This window comes from Hypanus sabinus, chromosome 32, assembly GCF_030144855.1.
Source record: "Hypanus sabinus isolate sHypSab1 chromosome 32, sHypSab1.hap1, whole genome shotgun sequence".
In the NCBI taxonomy this organism is placed as follows: domain Eukaryota; kingdom Metazoa; phylum Chordata; class Chondrichthyes; order Myliobatiformes; family Dasyatidae; genus Hypanus; species Hypanus sabinus.
This window is the reverse complement of record NC_082737.1, coordinates 1,786,051-1,801,823: the sequence shown is the minus strand read 5'-3', so window position 1 is coordinate 1,801,823 and position 15,773 is coordinate 1,786,051.

The window sequence follows — 15,773 nt, the reverse complement described above, 5'->3', positions numbered from 1 at the left end:
TACCATGTATGTCCTATTCTGATTAGTCCTACCAAAATGTAGCACCTCACACTTAATCAGCTTTAAACTCCATCTGCCATCTTTCAGCCCACTCTTCTAACTGACCTAAATCTCTCTGCAAGCTTCGGAAACCTACTTCATTATCCACAATGCCTCCTACCTTAGTATCAGTTGCATACTTACTAATCCAATTTACCACCCCATCCAGATCATTTATGTATTTAACAAACAACACTGGACCCACTACAGATCCCTGAGGCACACCACTAGTCACCGGCCTCCAACTTGACAAACAGTTATCCACCACTACTCTCTGGCATCTCCCATCCAGCCACTGTTGAAGCCATTTTACTACTTCAATATTAATACCAACGATCGAACCTTCCTAGCTAAACTTCCGTGTGGAACCTTGTCAAAGGCCTTACTGAAGTCCATATACACAACATCCACTGCTTTACCCTTGTCAACTTTCCTTGTAACCTCTGCCAAAAATTCAATAAGATTTGTCAAACATGACCTTCCATGCACAAATCTATGTTGACTGTCCCTAATCAGACCTGGTCTATCCAGATAATTATATATACCATCTCTAAGAATACTTCCCATTAATTTACCCACCACTGATGTCAAACTTACAGGCTGACAACTGCTAGGTTTACTCTTAGAACCCTTTTCAAACAATGGAACCACTTGAGCAATATGCCAATCCTCCGGCACCATCCATGTTTCTAATGGCATTTGTAATATATCTGTCAGAGCCCCTGCTATTTCTACACTAACTTCCCTCAAGGTTCTAGGGAATATCCTGTCAGGACCCGGAGACATCCACTTTTATATTCTTTAAAAAAGCCAGTACTTCCTCTTCTTTAACCATCATAGTTTCTATAACTACCCTACTTGTTTCCCTTACCTTACACAATTCAATATGCTTCTCCTTAGTGAATACTGAAGAAAAGAAATTGTTCAAACCCTCCCCCATCTCTTTTGGCTCCACTCTGATTCTCTAAGTGACCAATTTTATCCCTCACTATCATTTTGCTATTAATATAACTTAATCCCTATTAATCCCTTTGGATTTATTTTCACCTTACTTGCCAAAGCAACCTCATATCTTCTTTTAGGTTTACTAATTTTTTTCTTAAGATTCTTTTTACATCCTTTATATATCTTCATATCACGAGCACCTCATTTACTCGAAGCTGCCTATATTTATTGCAGATCTCTGTCTTTTTCCTAACCGAGTTTCCAATATCCCTTGAAAACCATGGCTCTCTCAAACTTTTAACCTTTCCTTTCAACCTAACAGGAACATAAAGGTTCTGTACCCTCAAAATTTCACCTTTAAATGATCTCTATTTCTCTATTACATCCTTCCCATGAAACAATTGGCCCAATCCACTCCTTTTAAATCCTTTCACATCTCCTCAAAGTTAGCCTTTCTCCAATCAAAAACCTCAACCCTGGGTCCACTCCTATCCTTCTCCATAATTATATTGAAACTAATGGCATTGTGATCACTGGACCCGATGTGCTCCCCAACACATACCTTCGTCACCTGACCTATTTCATTCCCTAACAGGAGATCCAACACTGATGCTTCTCTATGTATTGCTGCAAAAATCTATCCTGCACACATTTTACAAACTCCAAACCATCCAGCCCTTTAACAGAATGGGCTTCCCAGTCTATGTGTGGAAACTTAAAATCTCAAGCAGTCGCAACCTCGTGTTTACTACAAATATCTGCTACCTCCTTACAAATTCGCTCCTCCAATTCTCGCTGTCCATTAGGTGGTCTATAATACACCCCTATAAGTGTTACTACACCTTTCCCATTCATCAATTCCATCCAAATAGCCTCCCTAGATGAACCCTCTAATCTATCCTGCCAGAGCACCGCTGCAATATTTTCAATGACAAGCAATGCAACACTTCTTGCCCCTCCGATTCTATCACACTGGAAGCAATGAAAGCCAAGAATATTTACAAACCCCATTTCCAGAAAAGTTGGGATATTTTCCAAAATGCAATAAAAACAAAAATCTGTGATGTTAATTCACGTGAACCCTAATTTAACTGACAAAAGTACAAAGAAAAGATTTTCAATAGTTTTACTGACCAACTTAATTGTATTTTGTAAATATACACAAATTTAGAATTTGATGGCTGCAACACACTCAACAAAAGTTGGGACAGAGTTAAAATAAGATTGAAAAGTGCGCAGATTATTCAAGTAACACCAGTTTGGAAGACTCCACATTAAGCAGGCTAATTGGTAGCAGGTGAGGTATCATGACTGGGTATAAAAGTAGCATCCATCAAAGGCTCAGTTTTTGCAAGCAAGGATGGGTCGTGGCTCACCCCTTTGTGCCAAATTTTGTGAGAGAATTGTTAGTCAGTTCAAAAGGAACATTTCCCAATGCAAGATTGCAGAGAACTTAGGTCTCTCAACATCAACAGTACATAATATTGTGAAAAGATTCAGAGAATTCAGAGACATCTCAGTGCATAAAGGGCAAGGTCGGAAACCACTGTTGAATGTGCGTGATCTTCAAGCCCTCAGGCGGCACTGCCTAAGAAACCGTCATGCTACTGTGACAATTATAGCCACCTATGCTCGGGAGTACTGCGGAAAACCATTGTCACTTCACACAGTCCGTCGCTACATCCAGAAATGCAACTTGAAACTGTATTATGCAAGGAGGAAGCCATATATCAACTCTATGCAGAAACGCCGGCGGGTTCTCTGGGGCCGAGCTCATCTCAGATGGACCAAAAGACTGGAACCGTGTGCCGTGGTCAGATGAGTCCACATTTCAGCTAGTTTTCGGAAAAAAAACGGGCGTCAAGTTTTCCGTGCCAAAGATGAAAACGACCATCCTGATTGTTATCAGCGAAAGGTGCAAAAGCCAGCATCTGTGATGGTATGGGGCTGCATCAGTGCCCACGGCATGGGTGAGTTGCATGTTTGTGAAGGTACCATTGACACTGAGGCGTATATTAGGAAAATAGAGAGACCATCAGGGCGGTGTCTCTTCCCGGATCGTCCATGCTTATTTCAGCAGGACAATGCCAGATCACATTCTGCACGGGCTACAACAGCGTGGCTTTGTAGATACAGAGTGCATGTGCTTGACTGGCAGAACTATCTCCTATTGGAGTTGTATGGCGCATCATGAAGAGGAGAATCAGACAACGGAGATCACGGACTGTTGAGCAGCTGAAGTCTTATATCAAGAATGGACAAAATTTCCAATTGCAAATCTACTACAATTAGTATCCTCAGTTCCAAAATGATTAAAAAGTGTTATTAAAAGGAGAGGTGATGTAACACAATGGTAAACATGCCTCTGTCCCAACTTTTGTTGAGTGTGTTACAGCCATCAAATTCTAAATTTGTGTATGTTTACAAAATACAATTAGGTTGGTCAGTAAAACTATTGAAAATCTTTTCTTTGTACTTTTGTCAGTTAAATAAAGGTTCACATGAATTAACATATCACAGATTTTTGTTTTTATTGCATTATGGAAAATATCCCAACTTTTCTGGAAATGGGGTTTGTAGTTGCCAATCACACCTCTCCTGCAACCATGTTTCACTAATAGCTACATCATATTTTCAGGTATCAATCCATGCTCTAAGCTTATCCACCTTTCTTATAATGCTCCTAGCATTAAAAGAGATGCATTTAAGAAACTCTCCACCTCTTACTCTCTGTTCATCCCTAAAGGTGCAAACAACTTTATTTTTTTTTTCTTCCTTCTCCCCTACATCTTCAGTCTGAGCGCTCCCCTTCTCTGTTACCTGCCTATCCCCCCTCACACATTGTCTACCAGCTTTCTCTATTTGTGAGCTAACCTGCTGTCTTCTAGTCACTTCAATTTGATTCCCACCCCTCAACCATTCTAGTTTAAGGTCTCCACAGTAGCCTATGCAAATCTCTCCGCCAGGATATTGGTTCCCCAGGATTCAAGTGCAAACCGTCCTTTTTGTACAGGTCACACCTGCCCCAAAAGAGGTCCCAATGATCCAGAAACTTGATTCCCTGCCCCCTGCTCCAATCCCTCAGCCACACATTTATCCTCCACCTCATTCCATTCCTGCTCTCACTGTCGCATGGCACAGGCAGTAATCCCGAGATTACTACATTTGTGGCCCTTCTTCTCAACTTCCTACTTTCTCCTTTCAGGACCTCTTCCCTTTTCCTACCTATGTCATTGGTACCAATATGTACTGCGACCTCTGGCTCCTCACCCTCCCATTTCAGGATATCTTGGACATGATCAGAAACCCTGGCACCAGGGAGGCAAACTACCATCTGGGTCTCCTGACTGCGTCCACAGAATCGCCCATCTGACCCCCTAACTATCGAGTCCCCTATTACTACAGCCTTCCTCTTCCTTTCCCTACCTTTCTGAGCTACAGGGTGAGACTCTGTGCCGGAAGCACGTCCACTGTTGCTTCCCCCAGTTAGGCTGCCCCCCCCCCCCCCCAACAGTACTCAAACAGGAATACTTACTGTCAAGGGGTTCTCTGTAGCACCTGATTCTTCCCCTTCCCCTACCTAACCGTGACCCACTTGTCTGCCTGCCATGGCCCCGGTGTGACCACCTGCCTGTAACTCCTCTCCATCAACTCCTCACTCTCCCTGACCAGACGGAGATTATCGAGCTGCAGCTCCAGTTCCCGAACACGGTCCCTTAGGAGCTGCAGCACGGCGCACCTGGCGCAGATGTGGACGTCCGGGAGGCTAGGAGACTCCAGGATCTCCCACATCCGACACCAAGAACAACAAGCTGCCCTCACACTCATACTTCCCCTTTCCTCAAATAACAGGAAAGATTGAAAACTAAACTTACCTTGCCTTGCCCGTTTCTGCCTAAACCCGTTGAGCCCAAGCCCTTAAGCCTTCACTCTGCTCCCGGCTCACTCCGCTGCCCGCAAAACAATGCTGTCCGCTGTATAAGGCTGTGTTCCTTTTAAATCTTCCCCAGTGGGCGCCGGTTTATTCTTTGTAGAAAAGAAGGATGGGTCACTTAGTCCTTGTGTTGATTACCGAGGCCTAAACAGTATAACCATTAAGAATAAGTACCCACTACTCCTCATTAACTCGGCATTTGAACCACTTCACGGAGCCACCATCTTCGGAAGTTGGACCTTCGTAGCGCTTACCATCCAGTCAGGATGAGGAAGGGAGACGGCATTTAATACACCATTAGGCCACTTGAAATACTTGTTCATGTCGTTTTGCCTCACCAATGCTCTTGCCGTTTTTCAAGCCCTAATCAATGATGTGCTGAGGGACTTTATTAATCGCTTCGTGTTCGACTACCTAGATGATATCTTAATGTTTTCTAGCAGCCCCCAGAAACACAGTCACCATATCCGTCTAGTCCTCCAGAGACTGTGGGAGAACTTGTGAAGGCAGAGAATTGTGAGTCGTACGTCCCTTCGGTCAGCTTCCTGGGCTACATCATTGAGAACGGGCAGGTGAGGGCAGACCCCGAGAAGATCTGGGCAGTGGAAGAATGGCTCAGAACCATGATCCGCAAGTGTTTGAATTACCACCAGGCCTGTTGGGCATTATTTTTTGAATGATTCAGGTTTTCTCCCACTTACCCTCCAGGGTCCAAGAACGGGAAGCCGGACGCGCTCTCCCACCAATAAAACCAAGGAGAACACTTCCAGCTCGGAGACCATCCTCCCACCATGCTGTGTGGAGGCAGCCCTCACTGGGGAGATCGAGTCCAAAGTAAAAGAAGCCCAACGGGACGATCCTGACCCCGGCAATGGACCCGCCTGTCGCCCTTTTGTGCCCGTTTCCGTCAGGTCTCAGGTTCTCCAGTGGGGCAAACGTCTCGGTACGCCTGCCACCCCGGGAGTGATCGGACCCTGTCCCTCCTGAATAGAAACTTCTGGTGGCATTCCGTGGATGTGGATGCCTGTTCCTATGTCTCTGCATGTTCCATCTGTGCCCATGGAGAAGTCTCCCATCAGCCACCTGTGGATTACTTCATCCCCTACCTGTTCCTAGTCATCCTTGGTCGCACATAGACCTGGGTTTCATGACGGGACTACCCCTTTCACAAAGAAACACCACCGTACGCACCGTGGTAGACCGGTTCTCCAAGGTGGTGTACGCTGTCGCCCTCCCCAAACTCCCTTCCGCTCAGGAAACGGCAGAACTTCTCGTCCATCATGTCTTCCGCCTCCGCGGAATTCCTGCGGATATCATCTCCAATCGGGGTCCTCAGTTCATCTTGCAGATACGGAAGGCCTTCTGTCAAGCCCTGGGTGCCTCTGTTAGCCCGTCACCCGGCTTCCACCCACAGACGAACGGGCAGATGGAACGGGTCAACCAGGATTTAGAGGCGGCGCTACGTTGCATAACAACCAACAACCCATCTACCTGGAGAGACCGCCTCGTGTGGGTTGGGTACACCCACAACTCTCTGGTTAGTACAGCCACCGGAAGATCTCCTTTTGAATGCTCCCTTGGGTACCAACCCCAGCTGTTTCCCGTTCAGGAAGAGGAGATGGCGGTGCCGTCTGTTCAGGCCCATATTGATTGGTGCCCCAAGGTTTGGGAGGACACATGTACCGCCCTGATCCAATCAGATGATCACAACCGGAGGATTGCGCATCTATCCTACCTTTCACATTTCCCAATTAAAACCAGTTTCTGTCAGTCCTTTGTGTCCTCCAACCGAAACCCCTCCACCTGTCCGAACCATCGACAACCACCCGGCACACACCGTCCGGTGGCTACTGGATGTGCGCTGTCGGGGCAGGGGTCTCCAATACCTGGTGGACTGGGAAGGATATGGCCCGGAAGAGTGTTCCTGGGTTCCCAGCTCCTTCATCCTAGACCCTTACCTCATCCAGGACTTCCATCGGGACCATCCGGACAAGCCTGGAGGCTCCCATTGGTGGCGGGGGGGGGGGCTACTATCAGGGCCCCATCTGACAATCCCACATTTTGCTGTTATCCCCTTGTTTGGGCCTTAATCCCCTCGTCTGAATTCCAATTGGTCTCAGTCCATTAATTACAGCACAGCTGGTTTCCATCAGTGAAGACCGGATGAGAACCCTGGCCTCACAGCAATGAGCTGCCAGATCGTTGGTCAATTCTAGTGAGTGTAAACCTCGTTTCCTGATCCCTTAGGACTGTCGGTTCCCAGCTCCGCATCATTCCCTGGATATTCTACGTGAACCTTGTCTCCGATTAAAGACTCTCCTGGGCATCTGCTCCACGTTCGCGACTGTGCTAGTGTTATAAAACCCCGTAACTGGATCACTTACCAGCAAAGATAGAGAGGTCCGTTGAAGTCTGGTGGTACTATTTTTAAAAGTCTTTATTTATGAAAGGGCCACAAACGTAAGATTAATACAAACACTCAAATATACGTAGTCACTACTTAATCAAAAAGCGTGGGTCTAATTAATAACCATCAATAAGAAACAGCTCGATCGTTTGTCTAGGGGATAATATAGTGTCCAATGGAAATATAAAAGTCACTCAAATTCCTGCAGGCTTCTGGCTTTTGGGGGTGGGGTTTTCACTTGTTGGAGAGAGAGAGAGAGATTGGTGAGAAAAGAAAAACTTGTCTGGGTCTTTATGAAGCAAATCCGTTGAATCAGGGGAGCGGGCTTCCCCATTGTTAGCTAAAAGCGGTTTTCCGTGATTCCAGCCACAGATTCCAGGCCCGGAATCTAACGCATGTGACTTCCTTCCAAAATGGCTTCCCGCTACGACGGGATCGCTAGCGTGTCTCCCGGTGCGTCTGAAGGGGCTGTCCCCCCCCAGACCCTCCTTTATACTTCCTAACAGGGTCGCAGGTGTCAATCAGGTTGGGATGATGCAATCTCTCTCTCAACCAGCCCACTTTGCCCAAGGGCTTTACACGTGGTCTCCATGAGACAATAGTCAATGTCGCCTTATTTTGCATCCCGGTGGAACGCGGTATTCAGCACGTCTCTCTCTCTCCCATTTCCTGTGTCTATTCTGCACGTCTCTCTCTCCCGCTTCCTGGGTCTACTGACCCCCCCTCAACTAGTGCTCTTGTGATTCTCACAAAGGAGGGGGCTGCGGACATAACACCTCCCCTCTTAAAGGTTTATACCAGCTGTAAAAAAAGCGGATTTGTACAGAGTCTTACAGGATTTTTGAATCTAACACAGTACACAGACTTTTCTTTTCACAGAGTACTACCGTTATACATTCAAGTCAGTATTTAAACAGTTAACGATTACAGTGTCCCTTTCTTTAATATCTTAACATTGCGTACCACACTAAAGTCTTGTAGCATCAGACTTCAATTTAATAACCACCTATTTTTTTTATTTCTTTCCTTCAGCAACAAAACTAAGGAGGTGGGATCTTAGCTTAGGTGCATCTACAAAAGTTTATGTGAATACTAATCGTTTCAGTCGTTTTACTTAACCGGCAGGTCTCCAAGGGGCTGTCTTTATTATTCACAGGCTTTGGCGCAATCCCTTACAACCTGCTTTGCTGTTTAAAATGGCATCCCCATTAACCGTCGCCTCTTTTTCGGTGAGATCCCCCGTGGGGAACTTGAGTAATTTGGCGTGGCGAACTCCTGCCCGCCTCATTCATAGGGGTTATTTTATCAACACCATGCCCCAAACTTAGACCATTTCCACCCAATTCTTTAATTTTACCCAGGTGGCTTGCCCTTTTGTCATGACCCTTCAGGCTATGGGTGTCTAATTCAAACCCTTCGTTCAAGTAGCATTTCGAATTCGGCCTCTTCACACCCCATCCTGGCATAACAATAGAGTGGGGGGCCCCGCTATCTCCCGGCTCACTCTGTGAGCCATCTGCCAGGTTTAAAATTTCTTCATTCGACTTGGGAACTACAGACTTTCCGTTTCCTTCAATAATAATCCTCATTCCCCCATTCTTAAATTCTGCATTAACTTTGAACCCACCTTCGAGTACAAACACCGGGGAACTCACACTTCCCATGGTTACCAAGGTTAACCCTTTTCCCACTGAACCAAGTCTATCTGACCCACAAGGACGGCCGCCCCATTCCACTGGATCAGATACCTCAGACTTCTTCTGAGCTCCGTTACCAAGTTCAGGACCACGTGCATCCCCATCTTGGACACACTCTTCCAGGCGTTCAATACCCATACCCTTTTTAAATCCTAAGTTCCCCCGATCCTCCCAGGTACTCTCTGGGCAACTCCCTTCCGGAGTAAACTTAACTCCGCGGGCTGAAACAACCTCATCTGCCAACCCAGCAGACTTCTTCGAGGTAAGGGCACCCTTTTCATATAAGGTGGCCCTCATTTCACTATCGGCAACACCTTTAGAAGTTTCAACTTCCTCAAACAGTTCTGCCAACCCAGACAGATCGTCTATGTCCAACCCTGGACCTTTTAACTGCTCTATCAGTTCTGCATCTTTATTTTCTGCCTCTATGACCTTTCTCCTCGCTAAAGGCAGATCTACCTCCGCTCCCTTCTCCTCTTTCACTTTACTACTCTTCGTTTTACCACCCTCTAAACCAGGCATTGGCAAACTACGGCCCGCGGGCCATATGCGGCCCGTTAAGCTTTTTAATCCGGCCCGCAGAACTTGATGAAATTATATTAATAAACCTTGTTAACGTTTTCTCCCCGCAATTCTGGCGTTTTCCCAATAGATGACGCACTCTATATACATTGACCTTTGTTGAGGTGCAGCGTATTACTCCACATTTGCGCTTTACTTTGTGACCTTGTGGCGACCCATTTCCTGGCACATCCGAACCGGCTCACAATTAGCCAGCGTTCCGACTAAGAGAGATCACCTGCGGGGATTTGCGAGCACAGAGCTCCGCATACCGGCGCGCTCTCCCTGCTTTGTCATTGTGCGGGTCGTTGTTGAGTTTTGGCACAGGGGACAATTGAATAAGAAGGAGCAGGACAAGTAGACCTGCATCTCCTACCGTTTTTGAAATAAAGACAGTCAGGAGAAGAGTGATGATGATAATATCTTGAAGGATAACAGAATTTTCAGTGCTTTAAAATAATAACTGTTACTATTAAAAAAACCTGTATTTTATTCATTTAATTTTCAGTGTTTTAAAAGTCATTTCAATAAATAGCTAAATACCATGGGACTTCAAAGGCAGATATTTTGTTGTAATGCATTTGTTCATTTTCAATTGAAATTAAAGCGCATGTTTTCTACATATCCCATGATATTTTATTTTCTCTTATGAGGTGTATTACCAAAACACTCCGTCCATCTGCTCCCGGTCCGGCCCCCCTGTCAAATTTTAGAACCCTTTGTGGCCCTCAAGTCAAAAAGTTTGCCCACCCCTGCTCTAAACCCTCGTGGTACAGGGTCGGTAGAAACGTCTTGGCCAAATCAAAACTGGCCCGATTTAAACTGCTCTCGTTCTCAGCTGCCTTTCTCGACAGGCTGCGAGTGACCGCGCATGCGGGATAGATTTGGGACTCTAGGGTCACCGCACTCGCCGGTCAGCGGATCGGCATCATGGCTGCCCAAATCTTACCACCTGCTAAATCGTTACCGAGAAGGACGTCCACGTCAGTTCTCGGGAACTCGGATGGTACCCCTATTTCAACCGGTCCAGACACCAACTCACAATCCATGATGACCTCATGTAAAGCCATCATTTCTATTCTTTTGCTGATCCCCTCTACCTTTACCATGCCCGTTTTTCGACCAAATTCTAGTACCTTACTGCTGATCAACGACAGCTCAGCCCCCGTGTCTCTCCAGATTCGTACGGGAACTGGTGTGTCTCCCTCCCTCACAGACACGGTTCCGTGTGACAGACAACTCTCAGAGCCTTCTCATACTCTGTCTACCCTGGGCTCTCTGGTCGATTTACTGATTACCACGGCACACCCGATAGGGACTGCGGCTTTCCCTTTTCCTATCTCTTTCCTCGGAGCAAAGCATCGAGATGCAATATGCCCTCCCTGTCTACAATTAAAACAGGTCAAGCCCGGAAACCTCTGGCCGTCTTGCCTTTCCCCCTCAACCTTACCGCTAGCTCCCAGTGGGACCTCTGCCTCACTCGTCGGACTTTCTCGATCGTTCCCACGGTCTCTCTGGGAACTTTTATTCGAGGAAAACTTTGTCTTGTGGGTTAGGGCATATTCATCCGCGAACCTAGGAAATTCTGAAATGGACTTAACCGGCTTATCATTCAAATACATCCGGATGTCCTCCGAAACACAATCTTTAAATTCCTCAGTCAACAGTAACTCCCTGAGACGCCCATAATCCTCGTCCACTTTTTCCGCGATGCAGCAATGGTCCAAGAGCACACCCGTCTCATAGGCAAACTCGGTATACGTCTGATTCCACCCTTTTCATAAATTTCTGAACTTCTTGTCTATATGCTTCAGCTACTAGCTCATAACCCCGGAGAATGGCCGCCTTGACGGTCATATTTCTCTTCCGCTTCCCCCTCCGTGGACAACGCCGCATATGCCCACTGGGCCTTCCCTCTTAACACACTTTGTAACAACGCCACCCACTGCTCTCTGGGCCACTTCTGACTCACTGCCACCTTTTCAAAAAGCAACTATCAATATCCGTCTCCTCGAACGCGGGTACTAACCTCAACGCCCGACTGACATCAAACCGCTCCTCTCGATCCGACCCCTGACTGCGTTGTTCTAGCCTTAACTTCTCCATCTCCAAGTCATGTTTCCTCTCCTTCTCCTTCTCGGCCCTCTCCTTCTCCTTCTCAGCTGCTTCCAGCTCTTCTAACTTAATTTCATGTTCCCACCTTAATTTTTCCAACTCTAACTGATCTGCCCCACCAGCTGGTGCCTTTTCAGGGATATTTTCCAATACCTCAGCTGTAAACACATTCTTCCCAATATAATACTGAGTTATTGCCCTTCGCACCTCCCACTTTTTCATCGACAACCTCACCCCTGTGAGGTTTAACCCCTTCACCAATGTTATCAAGTCCGATTTGGAGACCCCCTCCAGTGCCTCCAGAGTCGGGTTTTCTATAAATTCCCCCACGTCCATCTTTGCTGGTTTCCAGTCTGGCTATTCGTGTAACCAGATCCAAGTTTTGGACCTACAAGACCGATTCACTGGCCCTCCAATTTGGTGTCAAATCCCGAGACGAGAACCCCCAACTGTTATGAAATCCCGAAACAGGATCACTTACCAGCAAAGTTAGAGAGGTCCGTTGAAGTCTGATGGTACTATTTTTAAAAGTCTTTATTTCTGAAAGGGGCATAAACATAAGATTAATACAAACACTCAAATATATGTAGTCACTACTTAATCAAAAAGTGCGGGTCTAATTACTAACCATCAATAAGAAACAGCTCGATCGTAGGGGATAATATCGTGTCCGATGGAAATATAAAAGTCACTCAAATTCGGGGGGGGGGGGGGCGGGGGGGCACTGAGTTTTCACTTGTTGGAGAGAGAGAGAGATTGGTGAAAAAAGAAAAACTTGTCTGGGTCTTTATGAAGCAAATCAGTTGAATCAGGGGAGCGGGCTTCCCCCGATGTTAGTTAAAAGCGGTTTTCCGTGATTCCAGCCACAGACTCCAGGCCCGGAATCTAACGCACGTGGCTTCCTTCAAAATGGCTTCCCTCTACGACGGGATCGCTAGCGTGTCTCCCGGTGCGTCTGAAGGGGTTGTCCCCCCCCCCAGACCCTCCTTTATACTTCCTCACGGGGTCTCAGGTGTCAATCGGGTTGGGACGATGCAATCTCTCTCTCAACCAGCCCACTTTGCCCGAGGGCTTTACACGTGGTCTCCATGAGACAATAGTCAATGTCACCTTATTTTGCATCCCGGTGGAATGCAGTACTCTGCACGTCTCTCTCTCTCTCTCCCACTTCCTGGGTCTACTGACCCCCCTTCAGCTCTTGCGATTCTCACAAAGGAGGGGGCTGCAGACATAACACTAGCGCCTCTCGAGCCTGTCCCCGTGCCTGTGTCCTGCACTTGGGTTCGTCCTCAGTCACGTCCTTGCAACACAGATAGGTACCTGGATGACAGAAAATTTCAAGAAAGCAGCACTATAATTGATGATACTGAAATGCTATTTAACAAAACACCTAAGTTGTTTGACTGAAATTTTCTGCAGATGGCACAAAAAAGAAAGAGAAAAAAACATGTACCGGCTGTATGATTCGCGTCGGGTGAAATTCTGCGTGATATTAAACAATAGCACAATGAGAAGATCAGTGGAAGGATTATATTCTTCAGAATTTTCCAATCTGTGAATGGATGTTTACTGTGATGGGAAATACATGGCAGGACATTTCCAAACGAAATTCTGAAACCGATTCAGCTGCTACAGAGCCTTGTAAATGTTCCTAGTGCTCAACACCTGGTTCAATTAATTCAGTATTACAACCAGCGATTGTGATCAATTTAACTGGGAATGTTTATTTGTGAATCACATGCTCCTGTTTCTCAGTAGAGGACAGAAAACAAGGATTATAATAAAATACGAAAGCAGTTCAGGATTATTCATGTCCTTTTGCTCAGTACTTCGTTGAACCGCCTCTCCCAGCAGTTACAGCCAGTAGTCTTTTTGGACACGACTCTGCTAGTTTTGCACAGTGTGATGGAGCAAGATGTCCCACACCTCCTTGCAAAAGTGCTCAGTCTGTGCCAGGTCAGATGGGCAGCCGTGGTGGACAGCATCTAGAGGTCCTGCCAGAGATTTTCCATCAGGTTCTGTTCAGGACTAAGAGTGGGTGACTCAAACACATCAATGTTCTTCATTTGAAGCCCCTCCACGGTTGCTCTGGCAGTGTGATTTGGGTTGTTGATCTGCTCAAAGAAATCTTTCTCCCCAGCTGAAGCTTTCTGACTGAGGTAAGCAGGTTCTCATCCAGGATCTCTCTATGTTTAGCACATTCATCTTCTCATCAATCCCGACCTGATTTCCCGTCCCTGCTGGGATGATGGCGACGTAACACGCATCGGTAAGGAGATGTTTTTGCCCATAGGGACTTTGCAAAGCGTCACCTACAACATACTGTATGGGTGTGGAAGAAGGTCGTGCTCGGATCAGACTGAAGTGGAAATCTTTGGCCTCAGCAATAAGCAGTTTCTGTGGCGTAAATCTAAACTGTACATTAGACAGACAATACCATCCCTACTGTAAAGTGTGATGAAGGTAGCGTCATGCTGTGGAGATGCTTTCCAGCAGCAGAGACTGGAAATATGGTCAGGACTCTCTGTACTCACCAGCATTCATCTCATGAGTAGATGAATGCTGGTGAGTACAGAGAGTTCATCCATAAAATCCTCCTGTCCTCTGGCAGGAAGTTTAAACTGGGTAGGAAGCCTGTCTTTCAGCAGGACAACATCCCAAATCACGTTGCCTGAGCAACTGTGGAGTGGCTCCGTATTTTTTGCTTGTATTCTTTATTACAGATGCGGTCATTTACTTTTTCGGAATATTCTATGTTCCCGGTGTTCATTAGTGAGGTGACATGCGATAACTTCTCTACCTTTACTGAATGATGTATGTTAATCAGGTCAAACCTTCCTGTACAGTGGCAGTCCGGTAACAGTGTGATGAAGCTGGAATGTCAAACACATTAACAATGAACACATTCAAATCTTCTCTCAAAGGCACTTCCATAATGCAAATATGCACAGAATGACTTGCAGAATAACTTGGTTGCTTCATTGATTAATTGCTGATTGTTAATCCGTATTACTTCTCAATAAGAGGGAATACAGCTTAATAATGTTTCAACAAAATATATGAACTGACACAGTAAAGACATAACTCAGCTTTCCGTGAAACTGTCCCCCCTTCTTGTGTTTCATTCTTTACCTTCTGGCATTAGGTCTCGATGTTGATCAATATCAGAATCAGAACCAGGTTTAATATCAGCGGCGTACGTCGCGAGATTTATCAGTTTCACAGCAGCAGTACAATGAAAGACATGATAAATAAGTATAGGGAAGAAAAAAAATCTAAGTTACTTTTAGTTTATATATTTCTATTAACCAGTTAAAATAAATAGTGCAGAAAAACAAAAAGTAGTGAGGTCGTGTTCATCGGTTCGATATCTATTTAGCTATCGGTTGGCAGAGGGGAAGAAAGCTGTTCCTAAATCACTGAGTGAGTGCCTTCAGGCTTCCGTACCTCCTTCCCGACAGTAACAATGAGAAGAGGGCTCGTCCTGGGTGGTGAGGATCCACAATGATGGACACCGCCTTCCTAAGGCACTGTTCCATGAAGATGTCTTGTGCACTACGGAGGCTGGTACCCATGATGGTGCAGACTAATTTTACAAGTTTCTGCAACTTACTTCGATCTTGTTCAGTAGCCCCTCCCATATCAGAAGGCGTTGCAGCCAGTCCGAATGCTCTATCTCTGGTACATTTGCAGACGTTTTGGAGTGTTTTAGTTGATGAACGAAATCTCCTCAAACTCCCAATGAAATATTGCCGCTGTCTTGCCTTCTTTATAGCTGCAAACATACGTTCCGTCCAAGTTAGGCCCACAGATATACTGACACCCTGAAACATGAAGTTGCTCACTCTCTCCACTTCTGACCCCACTATGAGGATTGGTTTCTATTCCCTCGTCTTGTCCTTTCTGAATTCCACTAACAGCACCAGCGAGCTTCCGTGTGTGGAATTCAGCGAGTTCTCGACGTCTGCACTGCACACGCTTAAACAAGGGTTAAAAGCTGGGAGCTGACGGATCGTTTAAAGTGAACAATGGGTTGTTTTCCTTCTGTAAGAAGCAAGAGCAACGTTCTTAGACA